The sequence below is a fragment of the Maniola jurtina genome, chromosome 25 (assembly GCF_905333055.1).
Source record: "Maniola jurtina chromosome 25, ilManJurt1.1, whole genome shotgun sequence".
In the NCBI taxonomy this organism is placed as follows: Eukaryota; Metazoa; Arthropoda; class Insecta; order Lepidoptera; family Nymphalidae; genus Maniola; species Maniola jurtina.
This window is the reverse complement of record NC_060053.1, coordinates 6,087,391-6,106,827: the sequence shown is the minus strand read 5'-3', so window position 1 is coordinate 6,106,827 and position 19,437 is coordinate 6,087,391. Positions and strand designations below refer to the sequence as shown.

The 19,437-nt window shown below is 38.6% G+C and overlaps 1 protein-coding gene across 11 annotated transcripts in view; it reads right to left on the bottom strand.

Annotated features, from left to right (window-relative positions):
* The window catches only part of LOC123878217 (serine/threonine-protein kinase MARK2-like), a 127,012-nt gene that overhangs the window by 43,092 nt on the left and 64,483 nt on the right, over positions 1-19,437 (bottom strand). The window lies entirely within an intron of this gene.

Below are 19,437 nucleotides of genomic sequence, written 5' to 3'. Positions count from 1 at the left end.
ACCTACATACTCTACTGAGAGTAACCGATAGTCAGTACGAAACTCAGCACTCAGGAATAATTTCATTATTCTTTTCTAAACGCAAAATGTTACAATTTATACATACTACACTAGCTACTAGTATATTATATTACGAATATTTGAATTTCGCGGACGAAGTCGCGGACAAAAGCCAGTTTTGTACAATAGAGCAATCTGTCTCCTTTATAATCCGTTTAGGTGCTTCGAAAGATACAATTTTAATTGCAATGCAGTTACTAGCTCCCTTGTTTTAAGCGACTGTCTAATTAACTAGCAAGAAAGCTACTCCTTTACGAGAATTTAATTAGTAGCTACTTTACTTCATCATGATCAACCCATCGCCGGCTCACTACAGAGCACGGGTCTCCTCTCAGAGTAAGAAGGGTTTTTGGCCATAGTCTACCACGCTGGCCACGGGCGGATTGGCAGACTTCATAGACCTTTGAGAATTCACACACGTTATGAAGAATTCGCAGGCATGCAGGTTTCCTCACGATGTTTTCTTCACCATTAAAGCAAGTGATATTTAATTACTTAAAACGCACATAACTCCTAAAAGTTAGAGGTGTAAAGGGGAATATAAGTCATCATAATAAACTTCACAAACAGTTCCGTCATTAAAACCACAAAAACATTACATAAACGGCATATTAATATGTAAATACGTTTTTTACTTAAAGTTGATAACTACACGAATTAACTCATAATATCAATAATAAATAACACTATCACAAAACACAGATCCAACGTTCAACCCAGATGTCAACTTGATAAACTTTGACACCAATCATCCTAGCGCCCGTACTGATGACACGAAACCCGATCATAATAACGCTTGTGCTCATGACACGAGATTGAGAATAAAATTCTCGACGTGTGTATCAGATAAGAAATATGTATGTGACGTGTAGCTTAGTATTGAATACAAATTATTGAGTACTGACTAAGGATCAATTTAAATATCACTTCCCTGATAGGTAAGGAGTTTCCCTGAGGGATAAGATTTGAAATGAGGAGATCCGCAGGAAAACCAAGGTCACTGACATAGCCCAAGCTGTTAGGCAAGCTGAAGTGGCAGTGGGCAGGCAATGCCTGTCTTAGAGGCGATGGCCGTTGGAGCCGAAAAGTCCTTGAGTAGAGACCGCGTATAAGCAAGCGTAGTGTGGGGACAGCGTCCAGCACGATGGACCGTCGATATAAAGAGGCTGGTGGAAAGTGGCTGGATGAGGAATGCTGAGTACCGGGTGTGGTGGCGCTCTTTAGAGAAGGCCTATGTCCAACAGTGGACGTCCACAGGCTTATGATGATGATGGAATATCACTTGCTTTAACAACGAAGGAAAACATCTTGAGGAAACCGGCATGCCTGAGAGTTCTATATAATGTTGTAAAAAGTGTCTCAAGTCTCCCAATCCCTTGACCAGCGTGGTGGAATTTGCCCTAAACTCATTCTGAGAGGAAACCCGTGATCAGTAAAGGGTGGCTTATGATAATGATGATGATAAAAAGTCAGTTGCATATCTTTTGGAGGTCAAATTAAGCTTTATTAGTGAGTAACTTTCTTTTAACTGCAACTGGTTTGTATGGATCTTAACAGTGTTTTTAATATTGAGAGGTTTTTCAAAATAACTTGATGGCAATCAGTAGTTAAACTTTTTACAAGGAAAGGAAAGCAAACGTAGTCATAACTCATAGCGAAAGTTCAAACAAATACACGTTAATTTTAATTTGCTAGCCACTGGAATCGAGAATCGATATGGTTTTATAAATAAACCGGCCCCCACCAACGTCATAGAACCCCAGTAAACGTCACGCCCATGAAATATTATCTACACATCTTTTTTTACAGTAGTGGAAATGTTATATCATACATTGAAAATTGAAATCGATTAATTTGTTGAGCACTAGAATCGATATTATGCTTTACTAAACTCACCCTAACCCATACTAATTACTATTGTAACTAACAGATAACCTACTGTCATGTCTAATTAGATAACTGCAGTTTGCATTACAAAGTCCCATCATTTCACTCATCCGTGTCAGCAGAGTGAACTAGTTTGGGAGCTGTTGGTTTGATCCTAAATATGTTAAATATTCATTTGAAATCAAAGAAAAATAGGCTGGGCTACTTAGCGTCAAATGTAGGTAACATTTTACGCCTGCTAGTAACGTCGAAGCCTCGAGGCTTTGCTACAAGTTCCCGTGCCATGAATCATGACCATAATTTTCAGAATCGACTGACGCTGAACCTTCTAAAAGTCAGCCTAAAGACTCCTTACAACCATTTTGACGAACTGTGCTATTTCTTGTCTACAAAAACGGGTTGCGAGTATATTAAATTGGAGCAGTGGCTAAAGCAAGCGGCCTGTCGGGTACACTGAGTGACGTTTAGACACACTTTAAAACTCCTTTGTGCTCACGTCTCAACCCTCAGTCCTTTCACGGCGGCGCGATGTCTAGTGAACGCGCGTGTTTTTGATATAGAATTCTGATTTTAGTTGAGTAAAATAAAGAGTTTAGAAAGATACTGCACCTATATATCTTGAGCATTGCCCAAAATTTTTGGCCAATATAGTTCTCTGTCTATGTTTACAAGGCTCACTAGTCACTGGGCACATTTTAATTCAGTCAGTTTTTTTGACTATTGCATGGGCTAACATGCTGGCTTATATGAATAGTGGCCATGTAAACAGGCTCAATAACTTTGAACTTTGGGCTAGGCAAAAACTAGCAGTTTACATAGGAGCAGCCGAGCATGTTAGCTATCATTATTATCAATCGATAGAGGTCCACAGCTGGACATAGGTCCTGTAGTATAGGTCTTGTAGGGGCAGCCACATTCCATACACCACGGTCTTGCGATGCCTGAATTCAGCGGCTAGGTATCACGCCTAAGATTATATAGGCAATAGCTCAGAACTTGCATGATAGGGACGAGCATCTTTCTATTCAGGAGTTGGTATAGATCCCTGATGTACTACTGAAACGGGGCAGCACCATCAAACCCTGAAAGCCGTAAGCCTGGAGACGAAAGGCCGTAAAGAAAATCGTTATGCCTTTAGTATAAAATGATTCCACAAGCCGCACGCATAAAAACGAGGAGTCAAAGACTCGAAAAAGAAGCATAGAATTTTCTAACCATGTAAAACATGACTATTGTTTTTAACCCCCGACCCAAAAAGAGGGGTGTTATAAGTTTGACGTGTGTATCTGTGTATCTGTGTATCTGTGTATCTGTGTGTCTGTGTATCTGTGTATCTGTGTATCTGTGTATCTGTGTATCTGTCTGTGGCATCGTAGCGCCTAAATGAATGAACCGATTTTAATTTAGTTTTTTTTGTTTGAAAGGTGGCTTGATCGAGAGTGTTCTTAGCTATAATCCAAAAAAATTGGTGCAGCCGTTTAAGAGTTATCAGCTCTTTTCTAGTTTTCTTGTAGAAAAGAAGGTTACATAACCGTTAGGTTCATAATATTATGTCAATTGACAAATGTCAAGCTGTCAAGATGGACGTTGCCTTGATACATAATTATTTATTTGAAAATGATGTTTTGGAAAACTCTGATACTTTGGATCGTAGGCGCGGAATAGTCCAAGAAAATCGGTTCAGCCGTTTGAAAGTTATCAGGTCTTTTCGGTCTTTTCTAGTTACTGTAACTTCACTTGTCGGGGGTGTTATAAATTTTTAATTTACACTTGTAAACTTCGTAATTTCTTAGTGGGAAAAAAATACATGCAAGCCCTCAAAAGATACGACGAAGGGAGAACAAAGACAGTGCTGATGCATGATAAGCGTTCGAGCGTTTGATCGTTCGAGAGCCTTTGTTAGGAGGCATTGTTTGTAAAGACTCTGCATAGGGAGCATAATATAATACAAGAGATGGTATATGCTTAGAGTTTCTAAAATCCGCCATCAACCGTATCACATGTGTATCCATATTTTCTTACATCAGTGGATTTTCTCCAAAACCATTTGCTCGACGGTTACCATGCAATTTAAATTATCGAGTGCCTACAATGATTGATATGTACTGGTCGATAGTGGCTTAATAATTCAAAGCCTAACAAGCGGATTGCTAGATCAATACCAACCCATGGTCATTAAGGTGGAAGCGACGGGCCTGTTTAGGAAGGGTCCAGTTTAAGAAATTAATTCTAGTATCGACTAATTTGTGATAATAGTCGATACTAGAATTCATTTCTTAAACTGGACCCATTCAAGTAAAGATTTTTATATAAACCTGTGAGGATGATACTGCCATTGTCGCAATTAAAATACCATAAGCTTACGTTGTCGTATTAGTTTACAAATTGCGAAAAACCAAATTAAATTTGAATTTCGCGGGCAGGCCCGTTTCATGCCCCTTAAGTATTGTGAAAAATTATTTTCATTTAAGATTGGTTAGTAGGTACCAATCCATACTAATAATATAAATGCGAAAGTGTGTCCGTATGTCTGTCTGCTAGCTTTTCACAGTCCAGCAGTTTAACCTATTTTGATGGGTATAGAGTTAGCTTACATCCCGGGGACGGACATAGGCTTCTTTTTATCCCGGAAAAGCAGTTTCCTAACCGTCCTGAATTTGGCGCTACATACCTACCTACTCGTACAACTCATTTGACACACAACCATATAAACATGCTTGTAAATGATAAACAAATAATAATAATTTATTGTTACTTAGCACGTTTTAGGGTCAAAACATGATATTTATTGACTGAGTGAATGTTTGCTACCCTTTTTTACTGTTTTTTGGTAGATACAATTTTTTTTAAGTTAGGAGTTTGTACTAGGTTTTTAGGTGTTTTAGAAATAACACGCGGATGACACGGTATAATGTGTCAGTATCCCGGGGCGCGGTGCAACACTGGCCTCCGGACGCTATAATAAGCCCGGGGCAATGAAGCTTGTAATGCTTGCTCCCGCGGGCGTGAAGTGTGCGGACCCCTACGAGATTTATTATGAAAAAGTCGGTTTTTATTTCATGAATTTTAAAGCATTTTTGGGATACTGTACCTCGAAAGTAAAAACGGAACCCTTATATACGGATCACTTTTGTGTCTGTCCGTCTTGTGTCTCTCAAGAAAACCTATAGGGTACTTCCCGTTGACCTAGAATCATGAAAGGCAGGTAGGCAGGCCTTATAGCACAAGTAAAGGAAAAACTCCAAAAAACGTGAATCACACTAATCACACTTCACACTAATATTATAAAGGCGAGAGTTTGTATGTGTTGTGTGTGTGTGTGTGTGTGTGTGTGTGTGTGTGTGTGTGTGTGTGTGTGTGTGTGTGTGTGTGTGTGTGTGTGTGTGTGTGTGTGGGTGTGTGTGTGTGTGTGTGTGTGTGTGTGTGTGTGTGTATGTTTGTTACTCCTTCACGCAAAAACTACTGGACGGATTGGGCTGAAATTTAGAATGGAGATAGATTATACTCTGGATTAGCACATAGGCTACTTTTATCCCGGAAAATCAAAGAGTTCCCACGGGATTTCGAAAAACCTAAATCCACGCGGGCGAAGTCGCGGGCATCGGCTAGTTTGTGGATAATTTACAAAAAAGTAAGATAACTATACCAAGTGGGGTATCAAATGAAAGGGCATTTTACCTGTAAGTACATTCTAAAACAGATTTTTATTTATTTTTATGCATAATAGTTTATGATTTATCGTTCAAAATGTCGGAAAAAATACCCGAGTACGGAACCCTCGGTGCGTGTGTCTGACTCGCACTTGACCGGTTTTTTCCTTTGTCATGAACGTTACATGTAAATCACTCATCATCATGATCAACCTACGGTCGGGTCACTACTGAGGAAGGATCTCCTCTCAAAATGAAAAGGGCTTTGGCAATCTGCAGTTGGCCAGTATGAACCTTATCATACTGAGCGGAAACCCGTGCTCTGTAATGAGCTGGTGAAGGGTTAATCAGTATGATGATAACTGGTGGCGGTATCAAGCTTACCTTAAAGAAAGTTAGCTCTACTCTAGCGCACCTACTGAGTTATAATCAATATTTTACCTTAGTATACTCATGTTTAAAGGTATTGATTAAATGTGCGATCTTCGGCTCCCGGCTTACCTGGTAACAAAGAAAAATACAGATTAACATTGGCACTAATTTAGGTTCAGAATAACGGCCGATAATAAATCAATCCATCCGTAATCTATCGATAAGTTCTAAGTCAAAAACACCACACAATTTTTGTCAAAATATAACAACGTTGTAACTTATCAACAGATTACAGATAGATTTCGGTCATCCAATGGACATAGACCTTCCTGAGAGCGCACACACTGTACCTACTCCGCCTTCCTCATCCACTCACTTCCCACTATATCAATCATAATAATATTATGTACTTATATCTTATTTTAAATGTCAGCACACTATTTTTTTTTAATCCTTTCAGTAATTATGTTTTTAGCAATGCACCTAAAATTTTAAAATTTTATTCATCTCACAGATCTCACACGTACCTATATCTAGTCTCCTAGTGAAATATACGTCATATACCTATATCATGTAAGCGTAGGTTCAGGATTTCCGTCATCCATCATCCGGCCCTGCCGGAGGCGCTTTAGATCCCGCTAACGTCTACGTACCTACGTAGGTACGGCATTATAATACGAACCTACAGACAATATACTTTGTGATTTGTAACCGACTTTCATACGCTACACTTTACTCTAAATCAGTTGCCAGCAGGTTTGATTGCAACCAAGCGCTAGTCTATAACTTAAATTAATAAAATAAAAACACTGTCATAACAAGTGTAAATTAAAAATTTATAACACCCCCGACGATCCAAAGTATCTGAGTTTTCCAAAACATCATTTTCAAATAAATAATTATGTATTTAGGCAACGTCCATCTTGACAGCTTGACATTTGTCTATTGACATAATATTATGAACCTAACGGTTATCTAACCTTCTTTTCTACAAGAAAACTAGAAAAGAGCTGATAACTCTTAAACGGCTGAACCAATTTTTTTAGATTATAGCTAAGAACACTCTCGATCAAGCCACCTTTCAAACAAAAAAAACTAAATTAAAATCGGTTCATTCGTTTAGGCGCTACGATGCCACAGACAGATACACAGATACACAGATACACAGATACACAGACACACAGACACACAGATACACACGTCAAACTTATAACACCCCTCTTTTTGGGTCGGGGGTTAAAAATAATAGTTAAAAGCAAAATGTCATTTCTCGTTCAAAGAGCTGCATTGTAAAATACCTGCGCAAGAATAACTGAACAACTTATAAGTATGTAGATTCACTGAAGGGAAATTATATTTGTCTCTACAATAATTATTATAGCTGTAACCTGGGTGCACTAACATAATATAACTTCAACTCTCATATGAAACTTAAAAATCCTAGACGAAATAAAGCCTTTAGTCCTAAGTACTTACAAGCACCTTTATTTTTGCAACAAAGACAAATTACATATCTACTGGTCGTTTTAAGGGTTGTCACAGTTACTTTCTAATGAATTAATATACTTAGTAAAATTATTTCCCAAGATGCTGGAATGGCGTGCGAATGCGAAAGCGCTGCGTTGGAAAATCCCCAAATAGGTGGATAAACGACATCAAACGAGTACATACGGGTGCCGCTGGGTGGCGGCAACTAAGACCGTGGCGTGTGAAAGTTCCCACAAGATACCTATATCCAGGTCCAAGCGACGTGATTGAAGGACAAACCAACAAACATAATTATAATAACAACAACAATTATTATAATAACATATTAATAATATAGGAAGGTACCTTGCGTAGTTAGCGAGTCTCCGTTGAGACTGGCTTCCGTGGCCGAAATTCAGTTGAAACTTTGACAACCCTGTTTCGTACATTATTATACACGACCGCTAAACGTGCATTGTCAACAGCCCTAGAAGGAAGTGCACAAATTGCAGTGGGTGCATACGTCAAAGCGAGTTACACAAATATACAGTGCATTTGCATGGGTTAACAAGCGCTCTGTAATGTACAGCCCAGCCCTGCAGACACTTAGCAAACGCTTTTCGCAATATTGTTACTAGAAACTCCATACAACTATCCCACAACAAGCTACATGATATTTACTCGCGTACATTATGTATTACCGTACAGTTAGGCGTAATGGAAGGTATATTTCGGGACAGGTTGAGATGGCGATCGGGGTGGGGACGCCCCGTCCACCCGCACAGCCCCGAGCTAACCCGGATAGCGCGGGTGACGTGCGGCTTTGCAGTGCGTCCTCCCGCCTCATACCCGGATTGCCATCTCGACCTGTCTCGTACTATGGGTACTATTAATTTATTCCGTTTTTAACCCCCGACCCAAAAAGAGGGGTGTTATAAGTTTGACGTGTGTATCTGACTGTGGCGTCGTAGCTCCTAAACTAATGAACCGATTTTAATTTAGCTTTTTTTTGTTTGAAAGGTGGCTTGATCGAGAGCTATACATATAATCCAAGAAAATCGGTTCAACCGTTTGAAAGTTATTAGGGCTCTTTTCTAGTTACTGTAACCTTCACTTGTCGAGGGTGTTATAAATTTTTAATTCACACTTGTGTATTATATTCTTAATTAGATGATGCCCGCGAATTCCTCGCGCGTGGATTTACTGATTTTGCGGACTAAAAAGTAGCCGAAGTAAGTAGGATAAAGGGCTATTTCCGTACCAAACGTCAAAATCGGTTAAATAAATGAGCCGTGACGCTAGCAGACAGACAGACTCTCTTTCGCATTTATTATATTAGTAGGTATGGATTTGATACCGTATTTCAATGTCAGACCGTAGATTCGCAATACAAGTATCAGAGTGAACTAGAGTGAGGCAACTCTCGATTTGATCCTGAATCGACGATAATATGTCAAATATTAGGCTATTGATGACGTAAAATCAAAGAGAAATAGACTATTCTTAGACTACCTAGCGTCAAATGTAGTAACATTTGACGCCTGCCAGTGACGTCGACGACGTTTTGTAACAAATTCCCTAACTCTCGTGAACTGTGCCAGTACTATGAAGTCTTTAAGTCGTCATGGTCGTTTTTCTCGCGAGAGAAGCGTTAAGAGAGGTTCAACAACCGCCAAATTGGTTTCCATTATTCAGGAAACGTCCTCCCCGAAGTTGGGTTTAATTTTCCGTGTACCTACCTGCTACAATAAGACTGTAAGAACTGGGTAGGGTTTATTAAGTTGTCAGCAATATTTTTGCTCAGTAATGAAATTTTCTAGGAAGGCAATCCAAAGGGATTTACGGAAATTGAAATATCCATCAAGAACAGGTGAATATTATTTTTATTACATAAATAATAAAAGAAAAGGGTTAACGAACAGAAACGCAGCAACATTAAGAACAAAGCGATCAAATAATTTAAAATACACAAAAATAAGCAAAAGCTGAAATAGAGGTTAGGTACTTTAAGCCTTTGCTCATAATTTTCAGTTGCAAGACAGATGCTTAAAGTTACGGTTAAACTTTTACCGGAAATAAAAGCAAAATGGGTTGCACAAAATGGATTGGTTGATTTTAAGCCAATGTTTTACCTTTTATCTGAATCATGGAAGTATTTTGTATATTCCATTATCTAATTCTATCAACTCACAAATCAAACTACTGGACGTATCTGGCTGAAATTTGGAATGCAGTTAGCTATTATGACATAGTATAATCATCCGCTAAGGAAGGTTTTTTGTAATTCAACCCCTAAGGAGGTAAAATAGAGGTCTGAAATTTGCGTAGTCCACGCGGCGGAAGTCGCGGGCACAAGCTAGTAATCAATAAACAACATTCATACTTCATACCCAAGCGAATACGGGCAGGTGCGGTAAATTGCCTACAAATAAATACCTCACCACACCTTTGCGGTTCAAGGTTCGAGGTAAATAGGCGTATTAATCTAGATTTGTTGCTTAATTAAGGCCCAAACGAACCAAGGGATATACGAGTACCTACGTATATTGCGCTACATTCATAATCCTTAGCCATAAGGTTTCACCTCACGCTGTAGAAAAGGTTAAAAATAAGGTGAATGACTGGCAGTGGCCATTTAGGAGTTGACTTCGTCATTTTGATTTTGACCATTCTCATTGTGAGAGGAAAACTGTGCTCAGTGAGTCCGATGAGGGGATTATGATGACTAAAGAGGATCCTTGAGAGTCCTTCATAATGTTCTAAAAGGTGAGTGAAGTTTGCCAATCCGGACTAAAAAAAAGCCTTCCATTCTAAGGCTGAGATCCATAGACTTATGACACTGTTAAAACGAGACAGCGTTATACCGCTGCCATAAATCTGTCTCGTTTTAACTGAAACTTAAGTCTAAGCAAAGTCAAAGTGCGCTCTATAGATTTCAACATGAGAGAAGACTCGTGTTCAATAGTAGGCCGACTAGGGAGCGCGCTTAACCACTAGGCTATCACGTCTCTCTTTTAACTAGTAACTTTTAATTTTTCATAGAATCAAAGCATCCAAGAAATACTTTAAGCATATACTCGTCCGCGTCGGTACACCGTAGTGCCAGGGCTCGGAAAAATAAAATCCACGAGAAAACGAGAAAATGGGTCACCGGGGACTCATTCAATTCGCATCGAGCCACGACATCGGCGATTTGTACCTACTTACACTATTATTCCCAAGTTTTATAGCAAGAGTAGTTACCATTGTAGTATTTTAGGAGTAACTTTTACGGCATTTTTAGGCTACCGTATCTCTAGAGAGAAAAAGGAACTCTTACAGGATCACTTGGTTGTCTAACTGTCTGTCTGTCGTGACCCGTCAAGGGAATCAAAACCTATACATTCCTAGAATCATGAAACTTGACAGGTAGCAATGTACAGCACAAGCAAAGGAAAGAAAATCTCTGGAAACAAATACGCACTACCACCACGCGATATCTCACATGCCTTCGAAATAACCCTATCTACTCTCCAAATCGCTCTCGACACTAAAAATGCAACGTAAATATAACGCACATAAGTGAATATGTGGGACTCAGTGGCTGCTACAGGATACCCACTAAAAATCACAGCTGTACCGTCCACGTCAAGTATGAAGCGTCTCAGGATCCCGGGTATCGTATATGCGACTGAGACGTCCTGGCATTGAACCGGCACAGGTTTACACCGAATTCTTAGGGCGGGAGAATGTGAGCATAATGTCTCCTTCTCCTCTCTTGCCTTCTCCTGCGGGGCGGGTGGGCGTCAGAGTCCAGCTCTCGCTCCCGTTCCTTCAGTGTTTCACAGAGGCCATTAGGCTCTAGCTCGTCGCCACTACTGATCAAGTCATCTATCATGTTCGACAGCGAGAGGCTTTTTTTTTCTTCTCTGGTCTGGCTTTACACTGATTAGCCAATGTCAAGTGTGTAGTTATTTACAAGTTAGGAAAACTATAACTATAAGTATGGACTTCGTCTGTGCTGGCGCCCGCCGACATACACGCGGCGCCCCTCTAGAGCGCTTCTCAGTCAGTTCCTCGGTCAGTTCCACCACCAATAAACACCAGCGGGACACAAAAACCGGCCACTTCTAACAAAAAAACACTCCAAAAAGTCACAACACGCGCGCCAACAAACGCCACCACAGACAAAGTCCAGCGAGAGGCTTTCACTTAATGCAACCTGCTAACATGAGTCGACGCGCAACATGATAAAATAAACCCAAGTTCACTCGTATTTTATAACATAAGCACTCGACGCGAGGTACCCAAGTTACTGGCTTCACCGTGAATAATATATGAGCCTATTATCGCTGGCATTACCTATTCCGCTGTTATAAAAGAAATGGTTCCTATTTTATGGCTTAAGATAGTCTAAAAGCTATACCTATAGAATTTATAAAAATCGATGAAAGAGTTGAATTTCCAAAAATCCTAAAGTATTCACTTTTTCATTTTGCCCAAAAGTTTTGGCTATTTTGATATATACAGAAAAAATAAATTCATACTAATATTCATTTAACCTCCTTATAGGTAGATTCTCCTCCAAAACTCGTCAAACACACTTCCACAATTTCAAAATCCAAAAAGGATTTTGAAAATGTGGTTAATACCTAAATATATATAGTAACTGTGCTTTCTACTACAATTTACAACAAACACGCACACACAGACACAACATAAATCATGCACTGATTGATTGACATTATATTCACCAAATATCTGCACTTGACGCCCATCTTGCGATTGTCTTGAAAACTTCTAAGAGAGAATCATCACAGATGCACACTCAGATCACACATTTTTTTTATTTAATTACGTTTCAAAGTCACTTGATAGTTGATAGTCTTTATACTGCGAAAGATATGTGATATCATAACCTAGATAGGTATACATATATGATATCTTTTAGGCAAGCGCGCTCCATCATAGGCTGCATGGTCACTTGCCAGCTAGTCTGGTTAGCAGCCAAGGGCTAGTCTATAAGTTAAAAAATAATATATCTAATATAAATGAAATTCTAATATGGTGCCAGATTAAAACAAATTAAAACAATATTACATGTAAATTAAAATAGAGACATTAAAAAATAAACATACAAGGAAAATATATGGATAAGAGCAAGACTCACGGCGATCTACGGAAACAGCTTAAGGCCCGATATCCACCAAAGCGAAGATGGGTTAAGATTAGCCGATCAATCAGATTATTGACAAATGACGTGATATTTTTTTTCATGTCTGCCCAAAAAGGAGTGTATGTATTCTACCATAACTTCTAAATGCCTGACCAGATTTGGATATACAGGGTATCGTCAGAATTCCTTCATCATCCCGAGTGACACTGGCTATACATTTAGGTATAGGTAGTTCACGTAACGAAGTGTACAACTACACCTAGCTAGTGTTACCATGTCGACAGTGGACATTAGATCGAGTTACGTTGCGTTACATAACAAACCGTCGAATACTTCACAGTTCGATGGCTCGCGCCGTGCTGAGCGCGATCGATAAGCACTGCACACTGCACTCCGGGACTTTACGGAAAGCGAATACACTACACGTAATCACGTAACGAAGTGTATAGCTACACTTATTTACACTTACGAGTAGCTAGTCACTATCCACGGAAAGAAGTTCATGATCAACCCATTTCCGCCCCACTATTGAGTACGGTACGGGTCTCCTCTCAGAATGAGAGGGGTTTAGGTCATAGTCTGCCACGCTGGCCCAATGCGGATTGGCAGACTTCACATACCTTTGAGAACATGGAGAACTCTCAGGCATGCAGGTTTCCTCACGATGTTTTTCCTTCACCGTTAAAGCAAGTGATATTTAATTGTTTAAAACGCACATAACTGAAAAGTTAGTGGTGCGTGCCCGGGATCGAACCCCCGACCTCCGATTAGGAGGCGAACGTTCTAACCACTAGGCTATCACAACAAGGAAAGAAGTTAGTATAGGGCAACGAAATCCCATACAAACGACAAAGACAAAAATCTCAGTGGGTGTTGGTTGGTGGTTGGTTGGAGTTACCAACCAATCACAAACGAAACTATGTTTTCCAATTGAATTTCGAATGTTTTTTATTCTTCTTCCGTGGATAGAGTAAGGCGTTACCACTTGGCGAACAGAAGAATTTCATTCGTGGAATAAACCAGCGATTTTTGGGCACAAGGCACACCGGTAGAGCCGAGCGCGTCCTATACGTTTTGTTCTAAGTACACCAAATTCATCAAACAAGTCATAATTCAAAAAAAAAAAAAAAACTAGAATTCCATATTTAAAAATGGCACAATACGGCCGTTATAATTGTTATTTTTTTTCCAAAAAAAGTAGCCAGTGTCACTCGGAACGATGTAAGGATTCTAACGCTACTTCAGACATCCGTACCTGTTCAGGTATTTAGCAGATAGTGGAATAAAGAAACTTACATATACAAATACATATGTTAACCCTGAAAACATTACATTTTTTTTTGGGCAGTTTGAACACGTCATTTGACTTCGGTGCCAGATTGACCTAATTTTTAGGCTTTGGTATGTAAATACCTCGTGAAATGTGTGCTTACGCAACAAACTTTTATATGCTATTCATTTAAGCTACGTGTGGCATTGAGATTATTCTGACTACTTTATAAACAGGCAGGTACAAACGGAAATGTGTTTAAATTCAGATTTACTATTGTCAAGGATATATATTCTGACCCAGTTTGAGAAACTTACAATTATTATGTATGTGCCACATGGTTATAATAAAACCAAGAGTTTGTTCAAAGTCAACATGGAAATCGTAGATTTGATGATTTTTTTTACTCGTAACTTTAGTTTTAAGTTTATGTAAAAAATAAATTATTATCAGATTACATTGATTTATTTGTAAACTTCAACAAATAATTAACAATCAAAAAATGATCAAAAAGTAAATAAAACGACAGCGGCATCTATTTTGAATAAAACCGCCCACTCGGTTGATCTCAAATCCTTCAACTGACACGTCTAAAAGTAATCCTATCTCTTTTCTTCCCTATTAAAAAAGAAGACGGCTTTACCTTGCATTTTAGCGCAAGTTAAGTCCGATTTAGCACAATTGTGTACTAAATCTCTATCGAACTATGTACTCAGTTTCACGTCGATTCATTTTCGTCAGATGAGGGATAAATATTTAACCAGTTAAGGCAAACCGACGATGTTGGCTCAATATTGGCTAAACTAGGGCGCATTCCGGGAACTCTTTGGACGGACCGTTTGAGCGAACAGTAAACAATGTGAAAACTATGCGGTAGATACTAGATGCTATCAATAGACTGTTAAGTTCGTGGAGGACGCTGTAAGGGGAGCTTTATTTTACTACGAAGCATGAGAATTACGCTGAACTTGTAACCTTTTAGGGTCTCGGACCCGATGGGTGCGTGAAATGAACCCTATTACTAAGCCACCGCTGTCTGTCCGTCTGTCAGCAGGCTGTATTCCATGAACCGTAATATTCTTAAGGGACGCATGAAAGACGAGTACATGCGATCGAAATGCGAATGTTGAGATGGATGTGTAGTGTGACAAGAATGGATATGATAGGGAATGAATATATAAGGGGAAGTTTAAAAGTAGCTCCAGTGGTAAAAAAGATGAGGGGTAATAGGCTGGCATGGTATGGGCATGTAATGCGGAGGAAAGAGAGTCATATCACTAGAAGAATGTTAAATATGCATGTGGAAGGAAAAAAGAGAAAAGGACGACCAAAGAAAAGGTGGATGGATTGCGTGAAAGAGGATATGCGTATAAAAGTGGTAGATGATACATTGATGGATGACAGAAGAGAGTGGAAGAGGAAGACATGTTGTGCCGACGACCTCCTCTAACAAGGGATAAGGTCTGGAAGAAGAAGAAGACAGCCTCTCTATATGCCATACGTATATACGTATGACGTAAATTCTATCTCTCCATACTCTCAAGTCTCTAGTTTAGCTAGACACTTAGACAGTTTAGAGAATTTTGGGAGTTCCTTAGAATTTTGATTCCCACAATATTTAATTGCTTAAAACGCTCTTAAATCCACCTTGTGGGGATCTTCTAACAGCCGCTTTTCGATGCGAGGTCGCTATTCCCCTTGGGACCACACCGTCTATCAGTTTTTCAAACTATGTGCCCTTAACGATTAGGTAAAGGTTAATCATACAACATGAAATCTAGGACACAAACAAATCAGCAAAAGGGTCAATGTGATTCTATTCTATACAAGATTTATTGATTCTATTCTATACAAGACTTATTATCGTTAACACTTAGTTCACAATGACAACCGGGTCATTGGAAAAGGCAACGAGACCAAAACAAACATTCCTACGCGCCCGGTTACACAATCGATTTTGTTTACGCACAAGCTTCATACAAAGCTGGAATAAAACTACAACAAGGAAACTTTTTTTAGGGTTCCGTATCCGAAGGGTGCCAACGAGACCTTATTATTACTGCTTTTACTGTCCGTCCGCCTGTATGTCACTGGGCTGTATCTCGTAAACCGTAATAGGTAGAGAGTTGAAATTTTCACAGAATGTGCATCTATTGCCGCTATAATACTAAAAACTTCAATAATTCTAATCCCACCCACGAAGGGTAAACCTTGTGTCAGGACTAGGAAAGACTTTAATCCAAGGATGGTATATGAGCGTAGGCCTTTGTGATAGCTGAGAGCTGGTAAAGTTGCGCGTTAAATTAAGTTGCACTGTTGATACTAGACGTGGGATAGCTTCGTAATAATGTTCCTTAATGCCACTAATAATGATAAGAACTCTAAAACCTAAGGGTTAAAATCTCGTTCTCTCAGTCGAGTTGTCGCGGAAGGATCTGGGAATCCACCGGACCAACCCGAAGAAAAGTCCTACTATGATGTGATAAATGGAAAGGGATCACAACGCTCAGCAATGACGATCGCAGGCAGAGAAATGCAATATCACTACCCAAATTATACATGTGAAAGTGTGTTTGCTTGTCGGTTTATTGGTTTTGGTTTGTCATTCATCGACGAATCGACGTGATTTTTTGTACGGGTATAATAAAAACCCTGGAGAGTGGCATAGGCTACTTTTTATCCCGGTAAATTAAAGAGTTCTCACGGGATTTTTAAAAACCTAAATCCACGCAGACCAAGTCGCGGGCATCAGCCAGTGTAATGATAAAATTAAATGCAAGAGCTACTCGTTCTTTACTGAAATCATCAATCCAGTATAATCTCTCTAAGCAGTCGGGACTAGGGACCATATCAAAATAGAGTGAATAAAATAAGTAGGTATGTAAATAATTTGTAATGAAAAAGAATTAGCAAAATCATAACAAAATTGAAAGAAACAATAAATAAACTGTGGAAAACTATGGACACTTAAAACAAGATCGTATCATAACATCACTACATAACAGTCCACAATTTTTCTATTCAACATAATAACCACTACACTTCACCCTAGCAACGCCCTTACCCTTTTCCTGGCCATGGTCGCAAATTTAACCAATAAAAACAAAAACTACATCACTTCCGTGTAACTATAATGTAACGGACATCCGCACGCGACGGTGTCCGAAAACACACTGCGGGATACGCGCCCGCGGGGTTTCAAGCGAGTTCGCCCTATTTTTTTATTTTAATATAGGGTAGCAATACAAACTGTCTTATGAAGTGCACAAAGTTTATACTATTTCATGCTTTAAACTGTTGAGTTAAGGTTCATTTTCGCGTGATAGAGTAATGTTTTCGTGGTGTTATTGCTTAGTAAAGGTACGATTGCATTTACCCCTAGCTGTTGCGTCACAGCCCCGCCGACGACGGTTTCCTTTAGCGTCTTTTATTTGTAATCAACAATGGAATTTGGAGTTATTATTAGGAAGAACGGCAGTTTCATTAATTCTAATTTCTACAAATAGAAACGGTGCGTCATGCGATGATGTAAAATGAAAGAATTCAAATGTAATCGACCTTTAAGGAAAAAATTAAATATATTAAAACCTGTTTATTTATTACTAGCTTATGTCCGCAACTTCGTCCGCATTGGTTACACAAATATGAAATACCCTGTCTTACCTCTTTAAGAGGAAAACCATCTCGAATGACTTAGACGATTTCACCTTCAAACTAGCAATTTTGACATGTCATGACCCTCTATTGACAATTAATCAAGCAGACATTTCAATCTGCGAAATTTACGCGGACTTTTAGTATTTTGACGTAGGAGGGTAAAAGATCCAGTACATGAACGAATAAGGATTACCCTGACTTTCACCTAAAATTAAGATATATGAGAATTGTTCTATATATAATTTTTATTTTTTGTGTATCTGTACACAGTATATCAAAAAATCAAATAAAATGCGTGGTATTAATTATTATAAATTATTTTATTTAACAAAAGGATAAATTGCCAGTAAATGAACTGGAAATTTCAGTGAATGAACGAACTCTATCTAGTGCATAAACTCTCGATTCCTATTAATAAATTCTTAAGTATATTTTCGGCTTGGAATTTAAAAAAAAATGTCAGATTTTCAGTTTTTGACTTATTGTATATTTTTTTCTACATTTTGCGCGATAAATCAAAAACTCTTTTACATAATAATAATAAATAAAACCTGTTTTAGAATGTATAATAGAGCCCTTTCATATGATATTATCCCCTTTGGTATAGTTATCTTAGTTTGAAAGTCACCTAAATTTTCTGGAAAACAGTCCAAATGACTACAGAGAAAATGAAACTTAACGCCCTTGTTGCATCCAAGTCGCTGGAAGTGCAACATCAGCTACTGAATGTGTTAAGAGTAGTGAGAATAATATACCGTAACACAAGTGTCTGATGTTATCAGATTTGTTCCTTTGAGCCGAGAAGCCACATGTTCTGATGCTTTTTAGACAATCTAAGATCTCTCATTAAGTGATCCAAATAATTTTGATTGAATGGTCTAAGTTGAGATGTAAAAAAGTCACTACATCGTCACTACCTTCTGAAAGTTCTTGAAATGGTAGATTAGAGGTACTGGGTTGGGGCTGAGGTACAGATTTATCACCAGAAGTCAGAATCGTTCAAATTGCAGACTGCAAGTTACAATAGAGCCGCTTGGAACAATTTTTTTGCTGTTTCTTCTGGTAATATTCACAACGCAGAAATAATAATCATCATGGTGTTTAGATGGTTCGCGCCAAATAATAAAAATTTTTTTTAGTAAAAGTAGTTAACTATTCTTATTTGCTCATAAACGCAACGAGGAAATACAGCTTCCACATATAAAAATTGGAGTTCAGGCCTTGCTGTTAGCTGCTAATGGGTTCTCAAAGTAGCCCGAGAATGCTTGTTTTACTGGGCACAAAAGGAAAAAATGAAAGGAGCTTACCCAGTACATCTTAAAAGATCCGTTGTAGATACATGCATCCTGCCATGCCTTACCTATGCCAGCCAAACATGGGTCCAGACAAAGAATATAAAAAGAAATAGTAACTTGCTAAAAGGCGATGGCAAGTTGCATAAATTAAGCAAAAAATATTCAAAGTGAGAATTGAAGACATAAGAAAAAAGACAAAGCCTACAGACACCTTGAGACATGCCCTAAAACTGCAATGCAAATGGTCATATTGTATCGATTTTTACAGATGAAAGAAGGACAGGTAGGTAGACCGAAGACGCGTTGGTCTAATGCTATTGTGCAAATCGCGAGAGAAAATTAGCTTGATAGTACCAAAGACACAGAGAAATGGGGATACCCAAGAGGGATCCATATCCAAGAAAGAAGAATACCAGAATAAATATAAAAAAAATTCAAAAGAAAAATAAAACCGATTTCAAAATCACAAACACTAAAAAGTAAAAAATAATTTAAGTTATTGTGGTTTTTGAAGTCGGTTTTATTTTTCTTTTGAAAATTTTTTATTTCAAAATTTTTAGTGGCCCCACTGTACTATAATAATATGCCATGCCCAGCTAAAACCCTACTGTTTACTAAGCAATT